Source organism: Delphinapterus leucas, chromosome 12 (assembly GCF_059928025.1).
Source record: "Delphinapterus leucas isolate spDelLeu-1000000601 "Yukka" chromosome 12, BTC_Dleu_Yukka2, whole genome shotgun sequence".
Lineage (NCBI taxonomy): Eukaryota > Metazoa > Chordata > Mammalia > Artiodactyla > Monodontidae > Delphinapterus > Delphinapterus leucas.
The window spans coordinates 59,019,732-59,033,802 of record NC_143140.1 but is presented as its reverse complement, the minus strand read 5'-3'; positions in this window follow the sequence as shown (position 1 = coordinate 59,033,802).

The following is a 14,071-nucleotide window of genomic DNA, read 5'->3' as shown; positions in this document are numbered from 1 at the left end:
AGTTTTATGCGTGAAAGTCTTTGTATTGATATTTCTCTGTAATAAAAATATGTAAAAATGACTTTTTAAAAAATTTCCTCATGACCCTATGACTAAGTGTAAAACAATTTTCTTCTGGATTGAGTTATAATGAAAATTATTTGAAGAGCACAATTACCAAAACAAACGTATCTAAAGTTGCTATGAATACGTACTAAACAAAGATCACAATTACTAGAAATTAATCTCTTAATGAGATGAATAGTTTGGCTTTTTTCCATTTATTTCATGTATTCCATGGGTGACTATTACTTATTGTTAAGAGACAGCATCAATTTTCTCCCATATTTTTAGTTTGTTTTATCTTTATTACTATAACTGTGGAGATTCTTTGTTCACAAGAATAGATGGAAATGGAAGAAACTCATTTATTATAGCAATGTCACTCAAATCCTTGAACTCCCTCTCAGTTACATGCCAAAAGTCAGTGATCTTACATCAAAAATTATTTTAATCATATATTGGCTGACAATTCAATTAGGCCCTTCTGCAATTTAGCTTAAACAGAGAACTGTAAACCACCTGACTTGCAAATGGATTTGTTATCCAGTCATTAGAGCCATTCCACCTGTCAATACAACCAAATTTTCTCTCACAATTTTGGGGGGTGGGGTAGATGGGGAATTGGGGGAGGTGGGTATCCTCAAAGCTCTGAGTCTATATACCAGTGAGAAATCCTCATATAACCCCAGGGAGTGCAGTTTAAAGTCCACTATACAATAATAGCATGATGACAATTTATGTTACCTTTATATATGTTCACTTCTCCTAAAAGTATACTAGTGAGTAAAACTAGAGCACACAGATTTGAACCAAATAAATGAAAAATCTCCCAAGGATCTTCCTTCCATTATCAGCAAATAAACACACACACATTAATGGTTCAAATATCTATCACAATTAATTCAGTTTTAAGACAAGTTATGCAGAAATCTTCCAAAGAATGCCAGGATTTGTTTTTATGTTCTTCAGCAAGATTGTATCAGCCAAACAAGGCAATGCATCATCAGTAATACCCATTCACCCATTCAGCTATAATTTTTGGAAAACAACTAGAAGATGTATTTCCTTAGTTGGGTTCTGAGAAATAGAAAATTGGCTCAAACCTCAACAATGTTTCCGGGTTACAAACACATTTTTTAAAGAGTTACAGGGAATTATTAAGGAAGCAGCCAAGTACTTAAAGCAGCGTTGAGCGGTTTTACAGCTTTAGGAGACTGCAAGCTGAGGCTTTCCTTGTTCAGTGGTAAATCCCTGGAACTCGCACAAACAAATACACACAATGCAGCTGAAAGTACCAAGGCACAACCTCCAAAAAACCAAACGTGTGTCAATCTTCATTTGTAGAATGTAGTTGCTTTAGGAACGTTTATTTTTGGTTTGTATTTTTATCATATTTGTCATGAGATGAAATTGTACTAGAAATTTTACTTATTAAGAATGAAAAGGAAGAAAATAAAAAATAAGAGAGCACATGGCCTTTGCGAGATACTAAAATCATAAGCAAAAGGTTTATATTTTTAACTTATGAATTAATCTCTATGTTTTCCCTCTATTTTTCCTGTAGGAGCTACATTGAGGCAGATCTCCCCTCTACAGTAATACCAAAAGAAAAATATTACTCACCGAAAAAGCAAAATCTTGACGGCGCTCCTCACTCCTTGCCTTAAACCACAACGTTAACAAATGACGCCGTCCACGCACACCTTTTATACATGGGGGTAGGCGGCTTTCTAAGATGATTCTCCATGACCCACACCCTTGTCAAATCATCTCCATCTCTGGTATGAGAGACACCTGTGATATGATGGGCCTCACTCCTGTGATGAGGTTATTTGGTTCAGCTGACATTAAGCAAGCATGCCTCTCTTCAGTGGGCCTTATCCAATCACATGAGCCCTTTAAATCTGCATGGAGACATCAAGTCAGAGATTCGAAGCATGAGAGGGAAACTGTCTGTCACTGGCTTCAAAGATGGAGGGGACCACCTGATAGGGAATGCAGATTGCCTCTAAAAGCTGAGAGCAGCCAGAAAGGAAAGAAAAATCTCAGCCCTGTAAGTGCCAGGAACTAAACTCCGCCACAATCATGTGAGCTTGGAAGAGGACCCCGAGTTCAGATGGTAATGCAGCCCAGCTGACACCTCGATTTTAGCCTTGTGAGACCCTAAGCAGAGATTTTAGCCTTGATGAAACCAGCCTCATCAGCCCAGTCTTCTCATCTACATGACTGTGAGCTAATAAACAGGTGTTTTAAGGCACCGTGGGATTGTAAACCATCCCCCATACAGCGAGGGTAAGGAGAAACTGAAGAAAGAGGCAGGTCACTCCAGATTGGCAGGTGGCAGATTTACTAAGCAAAGGAACTTACATGGGAGGTTGTCTCGGGCAGCCGCAAGACAAGTAAATCTCCACACCCACCTGCCAGAATCGTAAAAGTTTATATAGAGGCTTTAACGGGGTTCAGCTACTTACGAAGTCTAGGTGGTCTCAACAAACTTTACTCTCTCAAGGCTACATCCTTGGAACAGTTCCTAGTGTGGGAATGGTGGCCGGAGCATACATTCCAAGGACAGGGGAAGGGATGAGGTGCCTCCGATTGCCCGAGTCCAGCTTGTGGTCAACTCAGGTCACGTCTTCTTGATGACCTCCTCCAACTGGCACTAAGTTTGTGGGAACTTGTTATACAGCAACAGGAGACTAATATACATGCGTCCCACAGACATACCATTAGGGAAATTCGAGTACCTTCCAAAAGTCTGAAAGGGCATTACTCCTCTACCTGTCCAAGATAATCCGGACACTGTCTATCTACTGTTTTGGGCTCTGTACTGTGAACAAAAGCCCTTCAGTGTCCACCAAAGGGAAAATAAACATGCTTGATGGATACCAAGAGTTGAAGCTATATTTGAAAAGTACAATATGAAAGAGACTGATTCTTCATTATTTCTCATTCTGTTTATTAAGCCTCTGAACTATGAGTGAACTACACTTTGCACTTTGCTTATATAAACATTCTCACTTAACTGTCCCAAGTCCATGAAGTAGTTATATCCTCATTTAAAAGATGAGAAAATAGAGTCCTAGAAGTTTATCTTTAATATATTTCATGTTTTCTTTTTTTTCTTTTTTGCGGTACACGGGCCTCTCACTGTTGCGGCCTCTCCCGTTGCAGAGCACAGGCTCCGGACGCGCAGGCTCAGCGGCCATGGCTCACGGGCCCAGCCGCTCCGCGGCATGTGGTATCTTCCCGGACCGGGGCACGAACCCGTGTCCCCTGCATCGGCAAGCGGACTCTCAACCACTGTGCCACCAGGGAAGCCCCTCATGTTTTCTTAATCTTACATCTCTCCTATATTTTATAGCTAAAGTGTCTCTGTATCTTCAGTTTTCATATATCACCTTTGAAACAGCCACATCCCAGACAACCTTACCACCAAACCAGTTAATGAATTTTGAGACCTCTCATTCTTAATTCTTGACTCAGTTCTTTGAAACAACCCATTTGAACATGCTGTCCTCTGAGTTTACCGGCAGGCCACTTTGTTTATACACTGAAGGTGTCAATAGGCTAAACTTTCCTAAAGTGGTGATATTCCAGCCCCAGCTGCACATGAGAATCACCCAGGAGCATTAAAACATCTGCTATCAAAAAAAAAAAAAAAAAAAATCTGCTATCTGGGTCCCAGCACCAGACATAATGGTTTAATATTATCATTTATCAAGTGGGGCCTGAGCTTGAAATGTTTTTAAATCTCTCCTAGAGATTCTAAGATGGAGTCAAGGTCTAGACCCCTGTAGAGCTGGCTCATATTTTGGAAGGAATTTACAGGGAATATTATCTGGACTGAGAGCAATGGGGAAAGGGAAACACTAACATAGACCACGGGGAATGCTTTTGCCCCAAGATACCCACCTGGGCAGCTGAGGCCTTACGGTCTCACTGTAAAGAAGGTCTGCTAAATGTGCTAAATGTTTCACAGCTATGTTGATACAAATAGTCCTGTGGGCGTTTCTACAATAGCAGTATAATTTTAAGAGATTTATACTGTTGCTTTATTTAATGTTTCTATATGAGCCTATTTAAAAGAAGTACCTTCATCTTCTAAAATCACCTATTCCTCTCCTTCTTCTTCTTCCATTCAGCTTAATATATATAATGTTATCTTTTTGTTTTATGCTTCAGTTTAATTGCTCCCAACTTCTTTTGTCTTTTTCTTTTTTTGTATCCTACTTAAAGTGTTTCATTAACTTTTTCTCTGTTTGTGATAATTTAAGCTAGTTTTTAAATTATTTGTGTTTTAATGGGAACATCTTCATTAACAAAAATAGAAATGTATAAAATAGAAAGCATATTTGCATGTATAACACCAAACCCAAAGGTAAATCTCTCTTACAGTCTACAGTTTATTCATACCTAACATTTTTAATGTATTTTTTCCTTGAGTACATTAAATCACTCTGGCCTGTAGGCTTTCTTCGATGTTACTTCCTCAGCCTTAAATAATTTTCCCTGGTTAATTCTTCCTTCCCTTTCTGGTTTCGGTTAAACATCATTTTTTTTTTCCAGGAACGTCTTCCCAGGTGGAGCATGTCTTTCCAGACTTTGAATGCATATAAATATATTTATAAATGGGATCACTCCATTTATATTGTGTTTATTTTCATGCAAAAGAATGTTATGAAATTTTCCAGGTCAGTACATGTAGATCTAACTCATTGTTCAACTTTATAGAATTTCAACTTTTTGTTTGTTTATATTCTCTCCTATTTACCAATTATCTTGATACAGTTTTTTACCAGTGGAACTTATGGTGCAATCAAGATCCTTGTACAGGGCTTCCCTGGTGGCGCAGTGGTTGAGAGTCCGCCTGCCGATGCAGGGGACGCGGGTTTGTGCCCCGTCTGGGAAGATCCCACGTGCCGCAGAGCAGCTGGGCCCGTGAGCCATGGCCGCTGAGCCTGCGCGTCCGGAGCCTGTGCTCCTCAACGGGAGAGGCCACAACAGTGACAGGCCCGCGTACCGCAAAAAAAAAAAAAATCCTTGTACATACGTATTAGGTCACCTGTACATTAATTTGCTTAGATTCCTTCAGGTCGGATCATTGAGTCAAAAAATTTTCTCATTTAATTTTAATTTTGACACATTTTGCCAGATTTTTCTCCGTAAGTTTTCTTTCCAATTTATACATCAATAGTGTTAATTCTTTTAAATTTTTATCTTTTTTATCTTATTTTATTTGTTAAGTGTTAACTCACTGTCATTTTGTTATTATAAAAAGCCATTTATATTTATCTTAATCAATACATGTATCAACTGCTACAAATCATTCAGTAATGACCAAAGTGATTCATTTCACAAAACTGTGCGAACTGAATAATGCAACACAAGCCTCTAGGTCAAAATTTTAAATCTTAGCTCATCTATCGAAATCATAAAAGATAAGTGAATGGTAGTAACAGCTTACCTAAGCTTTTACATTGCTTAACCCAAGCCTAATCCAGTAAAATCTCACAGGATTTAAAATTAATTTTCATGTGTAGGAGACAGTTTCAGAAGTCTATGTACAAACTAAGAATAAGATAGCAGACCCAATATCATTTTTCTTTTTTCGATGTTACAGTGTGAGTGCCATATTTTAGACTCATGTAAGATGTCAATTGTATTTATACATATGTTGAAGTTATGAATAGCATACCATTTCACACAGTTTCCAAAGCCTTGGAAGTCCATACAAATATATATATATATAAATTTTAACAAAGTGACTATTTAAAAAGCAGGAACTAAAGAATGAATAGGAGTAACAATAACCACAACAGCAGCAGCAGCAACGATAACAACAATAAACCTGAGACTGCACTTGAGAGAATGGAGAATCTCTGCCAAAATATTGTTTACCCTTGTTTCTTACTAATAGCAAATTTACAAAAAAGAAATCAAGAATAACTACATATCCAGAGTCTTAATTTATAATAGACTATCCTAACACTTAATATTGTCAATGGAAAATATATCCTCAACTATTTACCCTAATTTGGTTAAGAATATAAGTAGCAAATGATATTTAGGCTGCAGAAAATACCATGAATATCTGTTAATTAGACAAGAAGTAAGTGGCTAGTGGGAAAATAGGGAATATTAGAATATCCTTCATAGTCCAGTCACCATTCACTGCAGAAGTTAAGAAGAAAAGTGACATGGCAAACATCAACAAATGTAATAATGCTTGTGATGCCAGATATGGTCAGAGACAAGAAAAAGAAGCTAAGGGGTGTGTGTGTGTCTTTCTCCCTCTCTCTCTCCCAATCTCACACATACACACACACACACACACACACATGCACGCACGCATGCCTCTCCACAGTCTTATAGATTTGTAGGGTTGGAAGGACATCGTATCCCATTTGGTTCAAGATCGCTAATAATCTCTCATCAGAGTTCCATCTAACACATCTGACCCAAGGCCATCTGGCCAAGTCATGTCCTTTCCTAGTGATAGGAGTTCATGGGCTCATCAGGGAGACCATTCATTCCACAGGCCACGGTAATGTCAGGGAGCTATTCAGCTCTTTACTGGATATCTCTATAAAAAAGTCCCACAGGCATTTCCAAATCAATCTGCCCAAATTCAAAGTCATTTTATTCCCTGCTGCAAAACTGTTTCTTTTCTAATATTGTTCCCTGTCACAGTTAACAGCCCTACTACTGCGCCACGCCAGGGCCTGTGGCATTCTCTCTGACCCGTGCCCTTCCCCGCTCCCGTGGCCTGGCGAGCAGCAGACACTGAGTAACAGCATGTAAATGAAAAAGAAAAAAGGAGGAATGGAGGAAAGGAAGAAGGGAAACAATAAGGGAGGGAGAGAAAAAGGGAGAATGGGAAGGGGGGTGTTTCTTTCAATTTGGGAATATATTGAGGCCCAACTGCATTGTTTCTACTGCATTTCCACATTGATAACCCTTGGTCAGGCACTTCTGTTTTTTACTTGGATTACTGCAATAGCCTACTAACTTGTCTCCTGCTACCTGTCCATAATTCTCTTATGTCTAAAGACGGTTCCATCAGAACAGTAACGGTTACCTCTGGTTTAAAATGTATTTAATGGATCCCACTATTTATAAATCATGTTCAAGTTCCTTAGCTTCATTTGGGCCCTTAAATCCAATTCTTAGTATGCTTTTATATTTCCATCTCCGGCAGCCCCAAACCCATCTACTCCCCCTCCCACTCCCATCTACATGAAGGTCATACAAAGGCACAAGTGAAATGGAATCAGCAACCTTGCCACTCCTCATGCAGTGTTCACAACCTGAAACAGCATAACCTGATTCCTTCTCATGTAAACCCTATACAGTTAATCTCTCCTTAACAGTCAACCTGAAAGTTACATCTATAAATCCTTCAACACCCTCAGAATTAAGAAATCCCACCCTCTTTGTGTGTCTACAAAATTTGGTTAAGTCTATCACAGTATTCATTTTAGTCTGAAAGGGATAAATACGACAATAATACAAGCACATAATTTTATAGTCCAGGAATCCCTAGGGTGTCAGCTCCTCTGAAGGTTGACCAGGCTCTGGCCATTTCTGCATCTTTGTATCCCTAGCACTCAAGTCAGAGCCAACAACAGCTCTGCAAACTTCAGCCTACATGGTGGACAGAAACCTGGAGATTTTTTTCCAGAAAAAAAAAAAAAGTTAGGTCACATGGCATTTACATTTTTGATAGACCTATCCTAAAGAAAATGTTTCTGCTTCTCAAGAGGGTTATATAGTTTTAACTTGACCCTTTATATATTGCATTGCTCCAGGGCTCCCCACATTTGTAATCAGCACCCCCAGACCACTCTGATCCTGACCAACTTCAATAAATATGAACCAAGTAAGACACACTGATCTGGATGCCCCAAAACAAACATCCCCTCCCTACCATCTGCTCCCTCTGTCTGCTTGGTCTAGCTCTCACTTTTGTTCTCTCTCTCCCTCGTTCTTCCTTTCTTCTTTTTCTCCTTCCTCCTCCTCTTCCTCCTTCCTTTTTTCTTCTCCCCCTCCCCCTCCCCCTCCCCTCCCCCTCCTTCTTCTCTCTCTCTCTCTCACACACACACACACACACACACACACACGCACACACACGCGCCCCTCAGGAAAATTATGGTGTTTTGGACTTAACCCTCTCCATTTGATTCAGTCCTCTCTCAACACCCAGTGCTGTCTTTTCATTAATTAATTTCAACAAGCAGGTTTGGACAATATTTCACCTTCCTGTGTCCTTCTGCCATTGGATGAAGCACCAGTGAATTCCTATAAGAGATACAAATTATAAGCTAAAACTCCACGGGCTGTATAGGAGTATACTTGTCCTCCCTCTCCTGAGGACATTATGCTGAATTTCCATATTTGATGGAGCCGAAGTGACTGGGACCAGAGAGTGGCCAACAGGAAGGTCTGACTTTACCTATGTTAAGCCTGAACTCAGCATCATGGGGCATGCAGAATACATGCCCCCCTCACCCAGAAAACATCTTGTTTTTCTGGTCAGAAACGCCCTCTAAATGATCAGGACTGTTCTAGTCTAGGTGTAACCCCCACTAATAGATGACACCATTTCTTTAGCACTGGTTAAACTATATACTTAAATTAAAACATTTGCATACGTATTATCGGACTCATATAATAAAGGGTTCTTCCCCATTAAAGTCTCTCCCCTGTTCACTTGGCACCCACCACTTGTATGAAAAGATATATGAAGGGAGGGAAGGATAAGCAGACAAAAAAGGTAACTTTAAGAAGCATAGAACCTAATCCCAGCATCTCTCTTTTATTCCATTCTTCTTGGCTCCCAATTCAGCATTATGAAAGTCCACTGAAGGGTCAGATGTTCTACACAGCATAAGTATCCCTGAAGCATCACTTAAATAATTAAACAGAACTGACTTGATCATTCAAAAGCCTTTCCTTCTCAAAGATGACATTCACTTTAGTATTCAAATCTCATTTGGAAGTTAACTCTGCTGCTCAGACTGCAGAATGCCTTCTGTTTTGTAATTCTAACATGGCATTATTCTTGTGCATTAGTGACACAGTGTAAAATGCTGGCATTTACGGAGTACTTAGCAGTGATACCAGTAAATCAAGAAGACATTTCAGTAATGCTTAGGTTTTAAACTTCTACTTCACTCAACCTCTGTCCTAGCCATTAGTGAAGTATAATTGAAATCTTAATTTTCACTGACTTAGGCAGAGTCAAGACACTTCAGGAAACAATAATGTTACCTGACATGCATGACCTTTTTGATTAAAATAACTTGTCACTTTTAGAAAATGCCCCTTCCTTATCTCATTAACAGCTTCACAGCCTCCAATCTTTAAAAAAGGCATGTATTTTGGGAGATGCCTAGAAAACCTACTTTACTTTTGGTGATGTTACTAGAATAATAAAGTATTTATTATTATAAATGTTATTATTAGCAAGAAGCATTCTGGCTTCTATAGTGAAACATATAAAAAACTTAAGAGCGAATATCAAAGCATCTCCAAGGATACAAACAGTCTATAAGAACATCAAATTCAAAAATATTCCCAATTTATTCACTGCTCTCCGAATATGCAAATATTCACAAAACTAATTAGACCAATCAGTGTCTAATACCTGTATCATAATGTTGACTAACGAACAATTCTGTAGATAGATGTAAGAGATAATTGGATGACATTTAATTTACAGAGAGAGAGAGAGAAAAAAAAACATACACACAAACAAGAGCTTATTCCTCTGCTCAGGTTTTATTGTCTTTTCCCAATTACCCAGTTTTAACCAGGGTGAGCTCAGAAGGGTTTGAAGGAGATACCGAGAACTAAAACCTCATTCCATAAAGCAACTCTTTGAATTAACTGATCTTTCCAAAAGGCATGGGGCGCTGAGGACCAAAACTTGACCCAGGGCACAGATGAAGAACAAAACAACATGGTACAATGGGATTTTATTTTTTAACAATATTTGTATTTGGTCCTAGTTAGGTAAGCTGACCTTCTTAAATGGAAACCAATGAGATAGCTAAAGAGATAAGTCTCTGGAATGTTGGATGACATAAACTAATGCATTTACAGAGGATTTGGGTTCTGACATCATTTAGTGTCTAACAGAACTAAAGATTTTCAAATGCTTCAGAATACCACTGAAGCCCAAGAAATCTTAAAGCCTGTCTTGTAGAGCAGGAGATAATTTAGGTCAGAAATACATTGTGCACATGTGTACACCCATACTGCCCACACACACTGGCCTGAAAGATTGGAGCCCCATCACTTGATGATAAATGCCATCACCTTGCTAGAACTTACAAAATATACTTTAAAATTATAGTTTTCTAATGACATGGTTTAAAATTTGTATTTAAAATAATATTTTTAAAATACATAAGCTTTTCTGAAAGTTTGGCATTGCTTGCCGCCTATCAGAATTCATGTTTGATCCTTCTTTAAAAAAAATAAAAGGCAGAGAGATGGAGAATATGAAATAACTTCTTATATAGTAATATTGGGTAACAGTCAAAAACATGATTGCTCAGAATTTACGTTTGGAAGTAATAAATAATTATATTTGTTTCATCTGAGTATATCTTCAAAGGAGAGGGCAGGGTTCAGTCCATATTTAAATCTTTGCTAAAATGCAATGTTTTGCTGTACCTATAAAGTCCTAATCAGTTACATACATATGCTTTGTGATGAAGTTTAAAAAAATAAAAATGTGTCATCTTTGATAGAGAAAGCAATCAGTCCATAGTTATTTAACCATGAAGCTAATTGGCCTGATAAATCTTGAACTCTTGAATTTATTGACAACAAACTCTGCCCTACAGAAGCAAGTCATTCAGTTGAGAACAAGCCTTAAAAATGTATATGAGTATGTGTAATATGTGTGTTTCCTTACTCATACACAGGCACATGCATATTTGAAATTTAGAAATTAAAAACCAAACAGGAAAAAAAATCCTCATGTCATTTTTCATTTTGGTTTAATTAAGTTGTTCAATAATGCATTCATTTTCTGGGAGACTACTACAAGTTACATATTTGACACTATGTATCAACACGGGTGGTTAGGACTAACATTCACTGTTTTGATGCTTGGATTTGCACAGATATAATATTAATAATTGTTAACAGGCTATACCACTTTATTTGCATTTTGCCCCAAAGTATGAAGTTTAATTGACAACTCTAGAGTGCTGTATAGGTGCAAATTCTAATGCCTTACAGACCCATAATTTAATAGGGAAATTGGTATACATAACAGTAATCCATTTAATTTCTACTTTAACCACCACTGAAAAACAAATTATTTGGAGTCCAGCAGGCTTCTGGGACTCTTCACTTTATTCATCTGAATATAATATGAGAAAATCAACATAGCCCAATTGCAACAGAACAAGTAAATTCAAGATCTTATTTGGTATGCATTCAACATAAACCAACAAACAAAAAGAATTTCTACAACGTGTGCTTTTTAAATGAATGTATAGTGGAGATTTAAGTAAAAGGAAGTGCTTTTTTTAATGATAATACCAAAAAACCCGATAAATGTTAGTGAAAAGTAGCATTTTATATTTTAAATTGATACACACATTTTTGTATTTGCTTGTCATTCCATTTAGCACTGCATGTTCTTCCTCAAAATACATGAGCTACACTCTGTGAAAGTTCCCTACAAAATACTGTCCATTTGTGAAATTTGAGAATTTGTTCAAATACATTCAAATATAAACACATGTTTTTATCCAGCAGGAGTTAAGATAAAAGGAAAACAAATGAATCAAGTGTCTGACAGAGAAATAGGAATGATACTATTTTTCTTTTCTATGCAAGGGACATACATTCTGAATTTAGGAAAACTATCTGTGTAACCCATTATTATTCTTCCTCCAACTACCCAAGGATGTCTGAAATACAAACATGACCAGGATAACAGAAAAAAGACTCTGGTTTTCATTTAATTAACTGCTGGAGAAAGAGTTTTGGATAAGATACAGGTAATTAGCAGGAAAATTCATCTTACATGTTAGTTAGCATATTTTTTCTCAATGAGATATACCTCACAACTCCACTACTGAGTTATAGCCTTCCTCTTGATAAAGAGAATCATTTGATTAAAATGTATCCCTTACATATATAGTCCTCCTAGGCTTGAGATAGTTTTATCTCTTTTCAATTTTTGAATCACTAACAGAAAGCTGACTGTCCTGATTTTAAGTCAACATTAATGTTCATATCAAAACACATTTATGAACGAAATATTAATATCCCAGGTCCATATCTGTTTGTTTTTTTTTATATCTGTTTTTTGATTGTTCTAAACTAGAAAAAGTCAGACCAAAATGGTCCAGTAGATAGAGAGGAGGGAGCACCATCACAGTTCTTGACACCTCCTTAACTATTCTTCTAAATCCTTAGAAGCTAAATGACACTAAATGATGGAAAGGAGGAAAACTCACATCTTTATATACTTTATATGCTTTGATTTTTAACTCATTCCTCTTGTAGAAAATTTTTCTTCCAATGCAGTTGTGTAACAAGGTGGTACATCCTAATTCTTCATCATTTGCAAATACATGGTGATGATGGTTAATTTCAGGCATTAACTGGAGGGTGGTTTTGGATGAGATTAACATTTAAATCAGTGAATTTGGGTAGTGCAGAATGTTCTCCATATGCGGGTGAGCCTCATCCAATCAGGTGAAGGCCTGAACAGAACAAACAGAATGGCTTCTACAGTAAGAGGGAATTCTCCAGCAAACTGCTGGTGGATTATAACTGCACCATTGGCTATCCTGGGTCTCCGGCCTGCCAGCCCACACTGCAGATTTTGAACTCACCAACCCCCATAATCACGTAAGCCAATCCTTATAATGAATCCCGTTCAAATATATATACATGCATATATTTGTATATACATGTCTTATTGGTTCTGTTTCTCTGGAGAAATCTGACTAATAAACAGTGCATAGACCAGTAACCTTTCTAAAAATTCTTTCTATAAAATTATTTTTTAATTCATTATTAAGTTTTAGTGCTTCAGAATGCTCTCCTTGTACATGAGAATATATTTTATTAGCTGTGTTGTGGTTCATTTATGCACTTTCGTATCCACATGGAAATAAGACAATTCGGTACTCCTTTTTCACATTCAGGTGAAAAAGGAAAACATAAATTGAGTAGTGGATTCCCTGAGCATTTCTATTCTTTTGAAAAATGTATTATAATATTTCTTCGAAACTCAGTTTATTCACCATTTGTTACTTCTTAGAAGTGCATTACTCTATTTTATCTATTATTTAACCTTATAGAAGGAATATCTAAGGAGTAGTTCAATGTTTTCTGCATTATGTAGAACGGGTTGTTGGTAAGACTGGTTAATAACTTTATTTCTGCTTCCATGTTTAAAGTTTTCCTCTCTCTTCTTCTTAATAACTAAGCCTAAGCTAAAATGAGGAAATAAACGGATTTGGGTCCAGAAAATTAATTCTCTAATGATGGGTAGCTGCAGAGGTCAGGCACACTAACATTTCATTATTATAAGCATTACAAGTGCTTCATCTTCTCTTAGCTTCTGCAGGACATACTCTCTGAGGATCAAGACAAAATGTTAATAAGAGGTGTGCAGGCAATAAATTTAGTCTTCTGTAAGTCCTATTAGAATTCTCTGTTAGAAAATAGAAGATAATGTCCACCCTAATATCACTTCCCTTTCAAGGGTCCTCGCTGATGCACTCCACCTCAACTGCATTCTCTTACCTCTAAGTCAGCTGACCTTGCCCTGGCAAGAACTAATTACTCTGAAAAGCACATTCTTCAGTTCAGTGGCCAACCTTTTTGCTTACAGAAGCAGAAAACTCCCAAACCAATGCGCCAATATAGTAGGCTTACATTTTGACATTGGGTTTTTGTCCCCTGTTATTCACAGAATCTGATACTTATATATACAGTCTACAGTCTCCATTGAAAACTTCATAGCCTCTATCGAAACCACTAAAAGAAG